Raw genomic sequence first — 16,800 nt, forward strand, 5'->3', positions numbered from 1 at the left:
CCTATAATAACCTTTTTTTTTGCAAAATGCACACGTGATATACAATGACTTTCTCTTGTCTGTAATTGAAAACATTGAAAAAAAAAATGAACACAAAATGGTGAATAAAACAAATCTTAAATTCTTAAAAATAATTCGAGGAATGAATTACGTCATAAAAGATATGTTGAGGTAAATCACGGAACGGATGGGATTTGAAATCATAGTAAAGGAATCCTAAAACTCCGTTCCGTGATTTGTTTGCCATCATGTTATTTCTATCACGATCTTCAGGCGAAGATTACCATCCCCCGAGGCTTGTCTTGCATTGTTAAAAGATCGTTTGCTTGCGATTGTATTGTGTATATATATATATATATATATATATATATATATATATATATATATATATATATATATATATGTATATATTTATATATGTATGTCGTGCCTAATAAAATTGGTCAATTAGCAATAACTCATTTAAAATTCAGTTCTTTCTGAAATTTTCTCTTATACGATTAAATATACATTTTTTCATTTATGTTAATGTAAAAATTAATAATTTTGTACCAAAAGACCCTTAGAAAACTTATCTAACCTTATTATAACAAGAGTAATTTGATTTAACGTAATCCAACTAAATTTATCTTATATAATTTTACAATAATTTAACAATAAACAAACACAATGAAATATATTTTTTTTTCGTTAGGTTCAGAATGATTTTTGCGAAATTATTGCGTACACAAATTTTTGCTTGCCTTATCCGGCAAGAAGAGCGCTGCTATTTAAGCCAAAATCGCAAGATTTAATTATTCGGCACGACATTATATATATGCATATATATTGTACCCACGAAACGAGTGGTATTGATCAATAAAAACACTTCACTAGCCAAGGAGTCGAACCCATGCTGTTTATGCCTACCTCATGGTGAGCGAAAACGCATGACGCTTTAGATCACTAGACCACACAATCCTTAACAATGACGCATCCAGCCAAGCTAGATGATGTACCAGCCATCGGTGGTGTGGACGCCTCTGAGCTGATTTCATTCTACTCCCTGTTTGTGTACTACCTAAACAAGCAGTATATTATATTATTGTACCCACGGAACGAGTGGTATTGTTAAGGATTGTGTGGTATTGTTAAGGTTTGTGTTGTCTAGTGGTCTAAAGCGCCATGTGTTTTCGCTCACCATGAGGTAGGCCTAAACAGCATAGGTTCGACTCCTTGGCTAGTGCAGTGTTCTTATTGATCAATACCACTTGTTCCGTGGGTACAATAACATAATATACTGCTCCTTGTGCTAGTACACAAACAGGGAGTAAAAGGAAATCAGCTCAGAGGCGTCCACACCACCCTATGTCTGTCGATGGCGGGTATAGCATCTAGCTTTGTTGGATGCGCTATTGTCAAGGATTGTGTGGTCTAGTCGTCTTAAGCGTCGTGCGTTTTCGTTCACCATGAGGCGGGGCAAAACAGGATGGGTTCGACCCCTTGGCTAGTGCAGTGTTGATATATATATATATATATATATATATATATATATATATATATATATATATATATATATATAAAGGTAGTGTGCATGATACTATGCAAGGTACTATAACAGACACTAGGTATTATTCAAGTGTATACTATGTGTGTTGCTATACAAGGTCCTGTACAAGGTATTATGCAAGCTTTTACACAACTGTAATATACAAATTATTATACAACGTTGTGTACAAGATATTATGCCATACAAAGTATTATACAAGTTACTACAAATGCTAGTACAGAAAGTACTATACAAGGTACAATACAGAGAATTATACAAGATAATGTACAATATATTACACAAGAAACCTTACTTGGTAATACACAAGTTACTGTACGTTAAGTGTCACCTCTTTTAACAGCTTGTAAGAATTAGATATTCATGCTAGAATAATTTATCACCTGTCAAGGTCGTTCACTAAATTACTTAATAATTTCTTCCCAAATCAATGAAAAATCATTGAATAATTTGGCTTCGTTTGTAGACATTCGAGTGTTAATAACTTCTCCATTACTTTTGACATATGACTATACCGTGCGACTACCATTAACTCTTAACAGCAGCTGACACTAGTATGCTTAATGAGTAAGTCCTACGAACTAGAAGGTAATCTATAACAGTTACTTTTAGATAATTTATTTCATGTAGTTTTTTAAACTGATAAAGTATGCAATATGCAATGCAATATACTGCCAAGTTTTTATCTTCTATCGTCATATAAAAATATATAAGTAATGCCCAAATATATATTTCAGAAGTACATATATCAAATATATAACATTCGGCGAGAAGATCAATTGCCGTAGGCATAGTCTTTAAATGAGGCTCAAACTTATACTAATCTTAAAACCAGTTTCGCCAGCATCACTACGAAGTGTGAACTGCTTCGACAATTGTGAGACATAAGGAAACAGTAACTTCCTCAGTGTCGTAGAGCCTCTGTGATACCACTTTATTGTTGATTATTATTATTATTATTATTATTATTATTATTATTATATTAAGGAAAGTGCTAAGCTTGTAGGGGTTATACAACACCTGGGGAACGCGAGGCAATCAGGTTCGGTCCTTCAAGTCCTTTGCTCATGAGCCCTACACCAGTATCAAGGAACTTTCCTTGAGGGACGTTTATTATGGAGACTAATTGAAAAGCTGCCGAGTAACGTGGTTAATGTGAAGACAAATGATGGCACCTCAACGGAGCCTGTTTCATGTGAATACTGGCAACCATCAGCCACAGATGGGCACCAGTGAGCATTCTTGCTATAAGTAATTGCTTAATTTGTTTATCATTTAGGGATGTTGATCGCATTAGCACAGGACTGCCAGCGATGAGCATGAATCTTAATTTGTAAAGTGGAATAATTATAGAGTAAATTAAAAAAAAATAGCTCCTCCGTATATTGCCATTTTCAGCTCATTTATCAACGTTGTTCTCCTGACTAAAAATCATCAGTAACTCTCCGAACCATTAGCTCTATGTAATTAGTTTTCGTGTAAATATTTATGAAAACTGTTTACCAGCGAGAGTGATGATAAAATCTCCTTCTAAACTTTATTAATATTGCAATGCGCTTTATTCACATAGGACGCCTGAGGGACGCCTCTTAGAAGGATTCTTTGAGAGAAGTCACAAATATTTCGTAGTTCTTATGCATTTACTAAGGGAAATTTTTGCAGCATTCAATGCAACCAGCTTAAAATTTTCTGCATATTCTAAATAGCACCATGAGGACGATGAAGAAGACGACAACCATGATAAATTTCACTACTGCCATGGTCGTCCCCCAATAACAGGATGCCTAACAATGAAACAGCTCATGGACCTTGCCCATCTGTTCCATCACAGAGAAAATCTTACGGATGAGTCGCAGTATCGTTAACCAACAGGAAATTTATTAAGATGTGGAAAGAAATGTAAACACCCTCACCCACTATAACAGTCTTGTAATATTGTGTCAGCTTTATAACTCCTTTCTATCTTTACTTTCTTTTCTTCCCTTTTACCTTTCTCCCAATAACCCTCTTTTCACCCTATTCCTTTTACCCTCTCTTCCTTTTTCTTCCTTCCATCCTCTCCACTTCCCTCTTCATTCTTTTCCATCTCTTTAGCCTGTCATTTTCGGTGATTTCAGTCTACAGAGCAACACATTTCGAAAACAATTAATCTTTCAATTTAGAAACGTAGTGTATAACCTTCAGAACCAAACAATATAAGATTTACAAACAAAATTCTATATTTCGAGATTGATATTACGCGGGATGAAAAACAGACTAAAAGCAACTAATTTAGATAACAGTAATTAAAAGAAGTAAAAAAAGGAGTTCAAACGTCTTATATTTAAGACATCTATCACATCTGAGCTGATATAAACTCGTGAGACTGATCAACACTAAATACGTTTCCGAAAAGAAAACGAAAATATGGAAAATTGTGCAGGCGAATTCGAAAAATAAATTACTCATAACATTACAAACCTTACACAGTATGCAATAAGATCACAGTAAACAGGCGATATTACAGTATGCAAAACATCCACCGTGGTAAAAAAAATAGTGAAGTTCCAAGCGATTTCTGGGCCAAACGAGAAGAGCTTGTCACGGACCCGTCGCTGTCCCATTCCATTCACTAGTTGCATAAATGATTTTAAAACTGGAGTTGTACACAAAGAGAGCATGGTTAGCGTACGACGTGAAGTTAGGAAAATGTTACACATTTGCTGAGGACAGTAGCACTCAGAGAGATCTGCTTACATAAGGGAACACGTAAAAAGAACTTCTGCGCAAAGAAATGCAATAAAATAAGCGCACACTGTTAAACATTGTAAGAGATAAAACACATTAATGATAAACATCGATGCAAACTGGTTGGCAATCAGCTGAGATAGAAAAATAGAAAGATCTTTTTGTGGTCATCAGTTACCTCAAGTTCACACAATAATACTTACCCGTGAGCATCAAAGTTACAGAATATTTGATTTCACAACGGAAAATTTCGAGCCTGAAACCCCCAAAATAGTACTGGCGCTCAAGAACGTGCTCGCAAGACAATATCATCAGTATGCTAAGCAATTTTGTTCTCAATGTTATATAAGAAAATAAAATATTTGTCGATGCGACATGTTAATTAATTTCTCTAACTTTTTCACTCCGGCAGTTGGCTACAGGGAGAGAAGAGAGATGAGAAAGCTTTCTGCTTTATCTTGCCTCGTCTGTCTAAACAAAACAAGCGATAGCATTATAGTAGTTTAGTTTTACTCAATAGCTAACCTCGATAAAGACCATAAGAAGTCCTGTTATCTGTCTTTGCCATATACTCATCCTCATCCCTCACCCCCTCTCTCTCCCTCCCTTTTCATCTCCGCCTTTACTCCTAGGCTCTGTATGCATCACGATACATACCCAAAAGCAGCGTGATAAAAGGTAGATCTATCTGGTCCGCTCTTACAAACTTCCTCGCCCCTACTTTTTCTAAGTCTATCAACTTAAATGAGCGAAGTGATAACGTCAGCCTCGATACTTCATCCAGCCAGGTATTCCACCACCCTTCCTGCTCCAGATTTTTATTTATTCATCTCCTTTTCTTACAGTTTACTGGCCAGTTTTATGTTCTAATTTATTCTGCTTCATCTCCTTTAACCTCAGTTTCTTTGTCAGCTTCAAGCAAAGGAATACAAAGTATATCAAACAAGAGCATACCATTAAGACCAGTCAGTGCTAGCTGTTACAACAAAAGAGAACTGAACAGAGTATTACTAGGAAACAAATTTACGATCAAGTATTCAAGCAGTGCCATCGAGAAAAATATTTTATTATATAATAACGGCAAGACTCTTTTTGCTATATTCCAAGGGATAAAACGGCGTAAGACGAGGATTAAATACCTTCTCCGGGATTTACCTCTACTACTCCGATAAATAATTTATTCTAATAATAAGAGTGATGCTGGAGTTATCCATTGTCAAATATTCATTAGAAATGAAGATATATTTTTCGTTTTACTCTCCATTCTTATTTTTTTTAATCATCAAATTATGTTCCAATTCTTTTAGTTTGATCAATTTCCTCTTGCAGAGCTTTAAATATATACTTACTTTCTGCTCCAGTTGATAGCCTTTTTTAATTTCCTGACCGAGTTTATTCTTTTTTATCATCTTACGACCTCGTTTCTTCATGTTTTATCTCCTGTCAGGTATTAATTTGTTTCCTCTTAAACCTTGCTTAACTCTATCTTCAGCCACAGTTTTTTCCATGATCAAAATAAATCGATTTTTTCACTTCATAGTCTTGTGATGTGTTGTTTAGTCATCATCCAGTTGAGACAGAATTTGTATAGTAACTCATTTCCTGTTATCTGCACGCCTAAAGCGGGTGTTATCGTCAGCTTAAAAAAAAATACCGATCGAGCATTGGTTATTTTCTCTGACAGTAGGGATGACTGGAGCTTTTATGTACACTCGCCTCAGAGGCACATTTTATTGGTTTGGTAATTTGGTGTATGTACCAGGTCACATTCTGATTTTTTTTAGCTAAGGGTGGAGCAATCTTTGTTAGATCCAGGGAGTTAGGTGAGAGGGACCTCAACTCCACCGTCGAGAAAAAAAAAAAAAAGACTGGTTTGAATACTAGAGAGCCAGAGGCTGGGAGATTAAGTGTATCAAATTTAGTCCAGTCATATACCTCTTGGACCTTCTCCCTGGTCAATATTGCCTCATTTCTCTTGAACGAGAGTGTGAATTATGCAATGTAGTAATTAAGTTAAAGTAATGCCAAGGTGAAGTCTGTCAATCCTACATTTAAAACTTTATCTAACCTCTTCATTGATTCACAGTTCCTTTGTTTATTATATATATATTGCACCTTTTTGTTGCTGAGATTATTACACAATATTTTATTGTAAGGTCGACTGATTTAGTTTTGTAAATCATGGGTGAAGGTGAGCCAGTGCAGTGATTAACCCATAGCCCGAGTAGAAGCATTTCTAATTATATTATCATTAATTCACTCATAAACACGCTAAGATAACAGGGATATCTTGCTACTCCTACTTACACTTTGGTCACACTTCACAGACACGCACATGCATATATATATATACATACATCTAGGTTTTTCTCCTTTTTCTAAATAGCTCTTGTTCTTTTTTATTTCTTCTATTGTCCATGGGGAAGTGGAAAAGAATCTTTCCTCCGTAAGCCATGCGTGTCGTATGAGGCGACTAAAATGCCGGGAGCAATGGGCTAGTAACCCCTTCTCCTGTATACAATTACTAAAAAAGAGAAGAAGAAAAACTTTATAAAACTAGGTTGCTTAAATGTGCGTGGATGTAGTGCGGATGACAAGAAACAGATGATTGCTGATGTTATGAATGAAAAGAAGTTGGATGTCCTGGCCCTAAGCGAAACAAAGCTGAAGGGGGTAGGAGAGTTTCAGTGGGGGGAAATAAATGGGATTAAATCTGGAGTATCTGAGAGAGTTAGAGGAAAGGAAGGCGTAGCAGTAATGTTAAATGATCAGTTATGGAAGGAGAAAAGAGAATATGAATGTGTAAATTCAAGAATTATGTGGATTAAAGTAAAGGTTGGATGCGAGAAGTGGGTCATAATAAGCGTGTATGCACCTGGAGAAGAGAGGAATGCAGAGGAGAGAGAGAGATTTTGGGAGATGTTAAGTGAATGTATAGGAGCCTTTGAACCAAGTGAGAGAGTAATTGTGGTAGGGGACTTGAATGCTAAAGTAGGAGAAACTTTTAGAGAGGGTGTGGTAGGTAAGTTTGGGGTGCCAGGTGTAAATGATAATGGGAGCCCTTTGATTGAACTTTGTATAGAAAGGGGTTTAGTTATAGGTAATACATATTTTAAGAAAAAGAGGATAAATAAGTATACACGATATGATGTAGGGCGAAATGACAGTAGTTTGTTGGATTATGTATTGGTAGATAAAAGACTGTTGAGTAGACTTCAGGATGTACATGTTTATAGAGGGGCCACAGATATATCAGATCACTTTCTAGTTGTAGCTACACTGAGAGTAAAAGGTAGATGGGATACAAGGAGAATAGAAGCATCAGGGAAGAGAGAGGTGAAGGTTTATAAACTAAAAGAGGAGGCAGTTAGGGTAAGATATAAACAGCTATTGGAGGATAGATGGGCTAATGAGAGCATAGGCAATGGGGTCGAAGAGGTATGGGGTAGGTTTAAAAATGTAGTGTTAGAGTGTTCAGCAGAAGTTTGTGGTTACAGGAAAGTGGGTGCAGGAGGGAAGAGGAGCGATTGGTGGAATGATGATGTAAAGAGAGTAGTAAGGGAGAAAAAGTTAGCATATGAGAAGTTTTTACAAAGTAGAAGTGATGCAAGAAGGGAAGAGTATATGGAGAAAAAGAGAGAAGTTAAGAGAGTGGTGAAGCAATGTAAAAAGAGAGCAAATGAGAGAGTGGGTGAGATGTTATCAACAAATTTTGTTGAAAATAAGAAAAAGTTTTGGAGTGAGATTAACAAGTTAAGAAAGCCTAGAGAACAAATGGATTTGTCAGTTAAAAATAGGAGAGGAGAGTTATTAAATGGAGAGTTAGAGGTATTGGGAAGATGGAAGGAATATTTTGAGGAATTGTTAAATGTTGATGAAGATAGGGAAGCTGTGATTTCGTGTATAGGGCAAGGAGGAATAACATCTTGTAGGAGTGAGGAAGAGCCAGTTGTGAGTGTGGGGGAAGTTCGTGAGGCAGTAGGTAAAATGAAAGGGGGTAAGGCAGCCGGGATTGATGGGATAAAGATAGAAATGTTAAAAGAAGGTGGGGATATAGTTTTGGAGTGGTTGGTGCAATTATTTAATAAATGTATGGAAGAGGGTAAGGTACCTAGGGATTGGCAGAGAGCATGCATAGTTCCTTTGTATAAAGGCAAAGGGGATAAAAGAGAGTGCAAAAATTATAGGGGGATAAGTCTCTTGAGTGTACCTGGTAAAGTGTATGGTAGAGTTATAATTGAAAGAATTAAGAGTAAGACGGAGAATAGGATAGCAGATGAACAAGGAGGCTTTAGGAAAGGTAGGGGGTGTGTGGACCAGGTGTTTACAGTGAAACATATAAGTGAACAGTATTTAGATAAGGCTAAAGAGGTCTTTGTGGCATTTATGGATTTGGAAAAGGCGTATGACAGGGTGGATAGGGGGGCAATGTGGCAGATGTTGCAAGTGTATGGTGTAGGAGGTGGGTTACTGAAAGCAGTGAAGAGTTTTTACGAGGATAGTGAGGCTCAAGTTAGAGTATGTAGGAAAGAGGGAAATTTTTTCCCAGTAAAAGTAGGCCTTAGACAAGGATGTGTGATGTCACCGTGGTTGTTTAATATATTTATAGATGGGGTTGTAAGAGAAGTAAATGCGAGGGTCTTGTCAAGAGGCGTGGAGTTAAAAGATAAAGAATCACACACAAAGTGGGAGTTGTCACAGCTGCTCTTTGCTGATGACACTGTGCTCTTGGGAGATTCTGAAGAGAAGTTGCAGAGATTGGTGGATGAATTTGGTAGGGTGTGCAAAAGAAGAAAATTAAAGGTGAATACAGGAAAGAGTAAGGTTATGAGGATAACAAAAAGATTAGGTGATGAAAGATTGAATATCAGATTGGAGGGAGAGAGTATGGAGGAGGTGAACGTATTCAGATATTTGGGAGTGGACGTGTCAGCGGATGGGTCTATGAAAGATGAGGTGAATCATAGAATTGATGAGGGAAAAAGAGTGAGTGGTGCACTTAGGAGTCTGTGGAGACAAAGAACTTTGTCCTTGGAGGCAAAGAGGGGAATGTATGAGAGTATAGTTTTACCAACGCTCTTATATGGGTGTGAAGCGTGGGTGATGAATGTTGCAGCGAGGAGAAGGCTGGAGGCAGTGGAGATGTCATGTCTGAGGGCAATGTGTGGTGTGAATATAATGCAGAGAATTCGTAGTTTGGAAGTTAGGAGGAGGTGCGGGATTACCAAAACTGTTGTCCAGAGGGCTGAGGAAGGGTTGTTGAGGTGGTTCGGACATGTAGAGAGAATGGAGCGAAACAGAATGACTTCAAGAGTGTATCAGTCTGTAGTGGAAGGAAGGCGGGGTAGGGGTCGGCCTAGGAAGGGTTGGAGGGAGGGGGTAAAGGAGGTTTTGTGTGCGAGGGGCTTGGACTTCCAGCAGGCATGCGTGAGCGTGTTTGATAGGAGTGAATGGAGACAAATGGTTTTTAATACTTGACGTGCTGTTGGAGTGTGAGCAAAGTAACATTTATGAAGGGATTCAGGGAAACCGGCAGGCCGGACTTGAGTCCTGGAGATGGGAAGTACAGTGCCTGCACTCTGAAGGAGGGGTGTTAATGTTGCAGTTTAAAAACTGTAGTGTAAAGCACCCTTCTGGCAAGACAGTGATGGAGTGAATGATGGTGAAAGTTTTTCTTTTTCGGGCCACCCTGCCTTGGTGGGAATCGGCCGGTGTGATAATAAAAAAAAAAAAATAAAAATAAACTAAGAAAGCTACTTGCTTCTCAGTTTGACAGTTTGGCACTTCTTCATAGTATGTTAACTTGTTCACTTTTTTTACCTTCTATTCTGGTTTCTTAATTTGGCTTCTCGTCTCATGCTGTTGTAATTCCATGCTGTATATACAATCTGAAGGCAGTATTTTATCATGTGTATTCATCAACGTTATTTCCTACAATAATTATATATATATATATATATATATATATATATATATATATATATATATATATTTATATATATATATATATATATATATATATATATATATATATATATATATATATATATATATATATAATTTCTAGATCATACTGAATTTGTTTTCAACTTTCAGCAGCTTAATATGTATTGTTATTCTTAAGTTTATGTCACTCAAAAAGATGAAGATTTCCCTAGGTAGAATTTTTGCCTCTGTCGTCACAATTTTTTGTTATTTAAGTTTTATAATACGTAGTGCCGTATCAATATAGCTATTATGTCATTCAAAGATTTTGTCATTCTCTTTCTTCATACTCAGACGTCTCCTTTACTACAGTTACATTTCTTTTGTTTCTCACTTAAAATCAGAAAAAAACCCACACACTAACACACATACTCGACTTTAATACGCATGTTATATGTATCTAGAAACAAACAATTATATGTTTTGAATTATCAATCGTCAATGCAAGTCGAAACTTTTACTTATGTAAATAAGGAATTTATAACTTAAAGGACACTTTGCGGAAGAGAGGTTTTCCAAAACATTACCCAGAGTTAAAACTCAAAGAATCAACAGTAATGTTTTGTACACATTTCACGATATGTCAGAAATATGGTGGTGACCAGAACCATAACATAGGAGTAATTATGAAAAATGTTTTACAGTACCCATATCAATTACATAGTAGGATTCTTCAGTCGAACACAGAGAAGATAAATGTGGAGACGGAGAAAGCAGGGCACGTAAAGATAATGTGATCAGTCCATCAGCCTTCCAGTAGTAGTTTTGAGGTTGTCAGTCCTTCAGCCTGGAGAAGAGTTATAAATGTTCCAGACAGTGAAGTTGGACTATTTGAGGGACTGATCACCTTAAAAACTACTTCAAGGTTGATGAACTAATAACTTCATCTATGCCTCGCTACCTCTACGATCTCCACACTTAGTCACCTTGGAATTCGACTGAGGAAGCCTACTGTGTAGGCGAAACGTTTCGACAATAAAATACTCAACCGTTGCACCATAACACAGGAGGATAAAGATGATAATAGAAGACCGAGAAATAATATAAGTGACCAGAAGCAAAATATTGGACAAAGGTTATGAAAGATAAAGAATAAACATAACACAGGATAACGAATAAGATGAAAGAAATTGCAGTAAATGTGGCAGAAATAATGAATAAATTACAAACAGGATATAATGTAAATAAATTAAAACAATTAAAGTATAATATACTCTTACTGAACTGAGCTCTCGTAAAATACTAAATCAGCTCATCTACTCTTACTGAACTGAGCTCTTGTAAAATACTAAATCAGCTCATCTACTCTTACTGAACTGAGCTCTTGTAAAATACTAAATCAGCTCATCCACTCTTACTGAACTGAGCTCTTGTAAAATACTAAATCAGCTCATCTACTCTTACTGAACTGAGCTCTTGTAAAATACTAAATCAGCTCATCTACTCTTACTGAACTGAGCTCTTGTAAAATACTAAATCAGCTCATCTACTCTTACTGAACTGAGCTCTTGTAAAATACTAAATCAGCTCATCTACTCTTACTGAACTGAGCTCTTGTAAAATACTAAATCAGCTCATCTACTCTTACTGAACTGAGCTCTTGTAAAATACTAAATCAGCTCATCTACTCTTACTGAACTGAGCTCTTGTAAAATACTAAATCAGCTCATCTACTCTTACTGAACTGAGCTCTTGTAAAATACTAAATCAGCTCATCCACTCTTACTGAACTGAGCTCTTGTAAAATACTAAATCAGCTCATCCACTCTTACTGAACTGAGCTCTTGTAAAATACTAAATCAGCTCATCCACTCTTACTGAACTGAGCTCTTGTAAAATACTAAATCAGCTCATCCACTCTTACTGAACTGAGCTCTTGTAAAATACTAAATCAGCTCATCTACTCTTACTGAACTGAGCTCTTGTAAAATACTAAATCAGCTCATCTACTCTTACTGAACTGAGCTCTTGTAAAATACTAAATCAGCTCATCCACTCTTACTGAACTGAGCTCTTGTAAAATACTAAATCAGCTCATCTACTCTTACTGAACTGAGCTCTTGTAAAATACTAAATCAGCTCATCTACTCTTACTGAACTGAGCTCTTGTAAAATACTAAATCAGCTCATCCACTCTTACTGAACTGAGCTCTTGTAAAATACTAAATCAGCTCATCTACTCTTACTGAACTGAGCTCTTGTAAAATACTAAATCAGCTCATCTACTCTTACTGAACTGAGCTCTTGTAAAATACTAAATCAGCTCATCCACTTTTACTGAACTGAGCTCACTACAAAATATTCATGATAAAATGAAAACTGTCAAAGCAGAGCGAGATTTCTTTAAGAGTTGTAGATATACTTCCAAAAAAGCTGAAAAAAAAAGTACTAAGAAAAGGATAATGTTACTATCATGGAATATATATCAGATGTAAATATAATAAATGAATCTGGGAACGATAGAAGAGTCGAGGAAATGTATTCAAGAACATTATTAATAGTAAAAACATCGATAAACCATTGATATTTAACTATAAAACGTAATGAAAAATACCAAACCCAAGCGGAAACTAGAAAATAATTTACAGGAAAAGTTCACATCTTTATGGGGGTTCATTTATAAACCTACTCTCTCATGTCCTTTAGTGACTTACATGGTTATCATGTCTTTCTTGTGACCTTATATGTGGTTATCTTATCTCCACATTTATGACATTGTATGTTATCATGTCTCCTCTCTCCCTGCTGTCAGCCGTCGTGGGCATCAGTAGGGTTTTCTGACTACACGTTTTATTTAGTTCGAATGAGAAAAAATATACCAAATTACGATTAGTGTGTTAAAAGTTTTGATATAAAAGTGAGAAGTGTGAAGAAGTGAAGAAGCGTCTCAGAGGAAGTAAGTGTAAACAAAAGATTTTGTGTTTTGATATAACGGAATATTCGAAAGACAAGAAGACTACAAAATAAAGAAAGATTAATTAAACAGCAGGTTATGGAAGGACTTTTGATAAAATGAAAGAAGAATAAAAGCCACAATAAAATGAGTAGAAAAATTCCCAACCCACAAATTATAGATAAATGTTTCAAGTGATGTTTGGGTCCATTATGGATCATCGTCACCGTCGCCTTGATAATGATTCAGAAGAGACTCACAATTTATTGAAGACTTTATACCCAACTTGTGGGTTTGTTGTGCAAAAGAGAGTGATTGTACTCATTTATTTAATTTTATTCGGGACATGCGTTAAACCCGTAGGGGTCTTGTAGTTACTGGGGAATGGAAAGTACTCAAGTTCTGCCGTTTCAATGGGAGAATAGGCTCCTGGGATCAAAAGCCTCGCACCGACATCAAGGCGCCTCCCTCGAGGGGATAAAAATACTCGTTGTTAATGCAGAAAATATATGTCAGCCAAGAAGGTGATCGGAGATTCAAGCAGGCAACTTAAATACTATAATAAGAAGAGAAGAAAGGAGGAGTAACTAAAAAAGAATCGCGAAAAGAGCGAGTCAGACGCTAGCTTACTGCGTCACAAAAAAAATTAAATATCAGAAGATATATGTTCCAATACTGAACATGAAATTCCACAATGAATTTATATCGGAAAACTATTTTAATAACCCAGACAGGAAGCAAAAATCATTATATTTTACATAAATAAAAATGAAGCAGTGAGACCAGACGAAGTATCACCACTGAGCGTGATGGAGCGTATGACCAAAAAAAATTCTTAGCCATCTACTCTCATTTTTATCCGGGATTAATGCTATCTATTATGTTTACAAATAACAGGTCGAACACTTTCAACTATGCACCTGTCTGAGTTCAACCTGTCCTAATTATTATTTGAATGTGCGTGTATAAATGCACGCTAGCGTTGCAAGACGTAAATCCCCATTTGTTAAATTTACCTATTTACCTAACTAAATCTAATCTAACTGAACCTAACTCAACCTGATATAGCCTATCCTAACCAAACTAACTAAACTTAACCTATGTAGCTACGTGAAAGATTACGTAACTACTTGAAAGACCACATACCTACATAAATGCTCACATAGCTACATGGAAGACTATAACTACAGGAAAGATTATACACCTACAGGAAAGAATACAGAAGTCCATGAAAACTGGATAGTTACATGCGAGTTTATTAGCTACGTGACAAGACTACATCGCTACGCGAAATACAACTTGAAAGACAACATAGCTATGTGCAATATTTTATAACTGCATGAACGAAGACACAGTTAAATGAAAGACTACACAGTTACATTAAAGACAACATAGTTACATTAAAGACAATATAGCTACATGAAGGACGACATAGCTACAGTAAAGACAACATTGCTACAATAAAGACAACATAGTTACAGTAAAGAAAACTTAGCTGCAGTAAAGACAACTTAGCTACAGAAAAGACAACATAGTTACAATAAAGAGAATATAGCTACAGTAAAGACAACATATTTATAGTAAAGACAACATAGCTACAGTAGACAACATAGCTACAGTAAAGACAACATATCTACAGTAAAGACAACATAGCTACAGTAAAGACAACATAGCTACAGTAGACAACATAGCTACAGTAAAGACAACATATCTACAGTAAAGACAACATAGCTACAGTAGACGACATAGCTACAGTAAAGACAACATATCTACAGTAAAGACAACATAGCTACAGTAGACAACATAGCTACAGTAAAGACAACATAACTACAGCAAAGGCAACATAGCTACAGTAAAGACAACATAGCTACAGCAGACGACATAGCAACACGATACATCAAACACTTCAAAATAAGAAGACCCAAGATATGGATACAGAGACGGAAACTAAAGAAATAACCGAATAACATGGCTGTCAGGAAGTACTTCTACGGTTTCTACCGGATAAGAAGCTGATTTCATACGCAGTTTTAAGACTAGGTACAGTAGCTCACAAAGTGTGTTACGGAGTAGTTCAGCGGCCTAGCTACGTTACTCGACCACACAGGCACAGACGACTGTGAGACACACACACACACACACACACACACACACACACACACACACACACACACACACACACACACACATTAAAACATTTATCAAAATTTGCCACAAAAATCGATTTTCATAATGCAGATATTTTTTCCTCTTCGTCTTACCTAGAATACAACAACTCATCCACCCATGTAACTGCACCTACTTCAGCGCTATCTACTCCAACACATTCCGTATAATAACACATTAAAATCAGCAGCTCCAGTAATGACCACGATCATCTCATCAATGTCAGTAGTTAAACACGCTAATTGTAATCTCGGGTCAGTCGTTAGTACACAGTGGGGTGGGTCGTACAGAGGCTTTGAGGAGGGAAAGTGGGAAGCTGTGGGGAGGGCAATTAGTACACAGTCGGGTGGGAAAGTAGAGCAGTGTGGGGTGGGCAAGTAGTACACTGTGTGGTAGGCAAGTAGTACACTGTGTGGTGGGCAATTACTACACTGTGGAGTGGGCAAGTAGTACACTGTGTTGAAGACAAGTAGTGCACTGTGCTGTGGGCAAGTAGTACACTGTGTGGTAGGCAAGTAGTACACTGTGGGGTGGGCAATTAGTACACTGTGTGGTAGGGGGAGGCAGTACACTGTGGGGTGGACAAGTAGTTCACTGAGGGGTTGGCAATTAGTACACTGTGGGCTGGGAAATTAGTTCACAACGGGGAGGGGGGGGCGCAATTAGTACACTGTGGGGTGAGTAATTCTTTCACTGTGTAGTGGGCAGATAGTACACTGTGTAGTGGGCAAGTAGTTCAATGCGGGAAGGGCAATTAGTACACTATTGGGTGGACAGTTAGTATAGTGCGCGGTGGGCAATTAGTACACCGTGGGGAAGGCAATTAGTACATTATGGGGTGGGCAAGTAGTACACTGTGGGGTGGGCAAGTAGTACACTGTGGAGTGGGCAAGTAGTACAGTGTGGGGTTGGCAAGTAGTACACTGTGGGGTGGGCAAGTAGTACACTGTGGGGTGGGCAAGTAGTACACTGTTGAGTGGGCAAGTAGTACACTGTGGGGTGGGCAAGTAGTACACTGTGGGGTGGCCAAGTAGTACACTGTGGGGTGGCCAATTAGTACACTGTGGGGTGGGCAAGTAGTACACGGTGGGGCGGGCAATTAGTACATTGTGGGGTGGGCAAGTAGTACACTGTGGGGTGGGCAAGTATTACACTATGGGGTGGGCAAGTAGTACACTGTAGGGTGGGCAAGTAGTGCACTGTGGGGTGGGCAAGTAGTACACTGTGGGGTGGGCAAGTAGTACAGTGTGAGGTGGGCAAGTAGCACACTGTTGAGTGGGCAAGTAGTACACTGTGGGGTGGGCAAGTAGTACACTTTGGGGTGGGCAAGTAGTACACTGTAGGGTGAGCAAGTAGTACACTGTGGGGTGGGCAAGTAGTACACTGTAGGGTGGGCAAGTAGTACACTGTGGGGTGGGCAAGTAGTACACTGTGGGGTGGGCAAGTACTACACTGTGGGGTGGGCAAGTAGTACACTGTGGGG

The sequence above is a fragment of the Cherax quadricarinatus genome, chromosome 5, assembly GCF_038502225.1.
Source record: "Cherax quadricarinatus isolate ZL_2023a chromosome 5, ASM3850222v1, whole genome shotgun sequence".
Taxonomy (NCBI): Eukaryota; Metazoa; Arthropoda; class Malacostraca; order Decapoda; family Parastacidae; genus Cherax; species Cherax quadricarinatus.